The 2,329-nt window shown below is 45.0% G+C and overlaps 1 pseudogene; it reads left to right on the plus strand.

Moving 5' to 3' along the window:
- Nucleotides 1–1,331: 1,331 nt before the first annotated feature.
- LOC119360290 lies at nucleotides 1,332–2,111 on the plus strand (annotated as a pseudogene).
- The last annotated feature ends 218 nt before the right edge of the window (nucleotides 2,112–2,329 follow it).

Here is a 2,329-nt window from a genome sequence, read left to right on the forward strand (position 1 = left end):
TGCTGAACCGGTACTAAGGGGGGGGGGGGGCTTTAGTGACCACAATTTAGTGCCGGTTATGTAACCGGCACTAAAGGGCCTTACGAACCGGTGGTATTGCCCGGTTCTGCACTAGTGAGTGTGAATACCAAAGAATATACATTAGTACCCTAGTAATGCAATGTAAAATCCCTTGACCTTATAGTGGTTATTACATACATTGAAAATACAGTGACACTCAAAATGCAAAAGCCAATGTAATTTACATTAGAATTCTTGGGCATTTCACATTGAAACTTCCCAGAACACTGAAGTACAATATGTAGTTACACTGAAAAGCCAATGAAAATACACTATGTAGTTACATTGAACATACATTAAAAATACATTATGAAAAGGCATTGTAACTTCCCAGCATTTACAGTGTAAAAACACATGAACTTGCACTGTAAAAAACCAGAACCTACACTGAAACAACCCAGAAACATTTATAGTGCAATGCCTCTGAACTTACAGTGTGGGAAAAGAAGCATAAGAAATAGAAAATCTACATGAAATTCATGGGAATAACACATAGAAAAAACTGCAGTAAATTACACTATAGTACTACTAAAAAAATACAGTAACTAAGCATCGAAATCACACTGCAAAATCAAAAAGAAACTAGCTAGTACAACGAAAAGGCACACCCAATATTAAACACAAAAAGGGAAAAAAAATGAAAGGGCCAGCAAGCATTCTTTTACCTGAATAAACTTGAAACTCTGACCGTCCGAGTTTAATTATTGGCGGGCTTCAGAAAGAATTGAACCAACCCTGCAACAACAACAAAGAGATAAAAAAATATTCAAAATATATTAAACACCTAAAAGGGAAAAACAAGTAAAAGAATATGGTGATTGGAAAATGAACCTTGATTGTCCAGGAACGACTAACTGCCGTTGAAGCAACCATGCTTAATAATACAGTAAAACAAAAAATAAAATGAAGCAACCACAAAGAAACAAAAAAGCATCAGATAAAACAAATTACACAATGAAAGCATCCTTCTCATACTTCTCTGTAAAAAAGAGTTCACTGAATCACAACATTAAAAATCAAAACAGCCATCCAGCACATACACATGACATCTAGACCAAACCGTACAAATTTATCACATTTAATTACACTATCGACAAAAAAATTTGACAACAGTACTACTGTCTATAATTTCTCGTCAAAGCTTAGTTTCAAGCAAAGCCTTCGATGTCGCAAAATGCATCTTCCAGGAAAACCTAAGCCTTGACCTGTACAAAAGAAAAGACAATAGACTTTAATAATCTTCGACAATAATGAAACACATCAAACCAAAAATGAAAAGAAAGCATACAAAGAAAACTCACATCTCCTTCTACAGCGTCTTCGGCCACGGCAAGTACTGGGGCGACCTCTCCGGCCACCCGCTCTACGGCATCGGCACCGACATCAAGCACTGCCGGGGCAAGGGCATCGTCGTCCTCCTCTCCATCGGCGGCGGCGGCACCCAGTACTCCCTGCCGTCATCACAGTCCGCGGCCGATGTCGCCGACAACCTGTGGAACGCGCACCTCGGGGGCGGCCGCCGCGGCGTGTTCCGCCCGTTCGGCGACACCGTGGTCGAAGGCATCGACTTCTTCATCGACCAGGGCGCGCCGGACCACTACGAGGAGCTCGCCAGGCGTCTGTCCGGATACAACCGGTACTACCGCGGCGCGCCGGGGTGAGGCTGACGGCGACGCCGCGGTGCGTGTACCCGGACTGGCACGTCCAGAGGGCGCTGGACACGGGGCTGTTCGAGCGGATCCACGTCAGGTTCTACGGCGAAGACCGGTGCTCGTACAGCCACGTGCACAAAGACGGGGTGATGGCGCAGTGGAGCAAGTGGACGGCGAGGTACCCCCGGAGCAAGGTGTACATCGGGCTGCCGGCGGCGAACGTGCCCGGGACTGGGAGGAACGACGAGGTCGGCCTCATGTCGATGAACTACGACCTGATGCGGTGATGCCCAGCGTGAAGCAGGCGGCAAATACGGCGGGGTCATGCTGTGGGACAGGTACTACGGCAAGCAGACCGGATACGGCCGCGACCTCTACAACGCCGGCATCAACTACTAATAATCAACGTGCATGCATGCATGCATTATAGTGTGTGTGTGTCTGAAAATAATAAATTAAACACTGATGTGACGGGTGGTATTATATTGTACTTCCAATAAATCAGAGATCCATATATGGACGATGTTTCAACATGATATCATAATTTCTTTCCTCTCGTGTATGTAACAACAGGCTCTGCCAAAATGATTATTTGTCTACTCCCTCCGTCCTAAATA

Source organism: Triticum dicoccoides, chromosome 2B, assembly GCF_002162155.2.
Source record: "Triticum dicoccoides isolate Atlit2015 ecotype Zavitan chromosome 2B, WEW_v2.0, whole genome shotgun sequence".
Lineage (NCBI taxonomy): Eukaryota > Viridiplantae > Streptophyta > Magnoliopsida > Poales > Poaceae > Triticum > Triticum dicoccoides.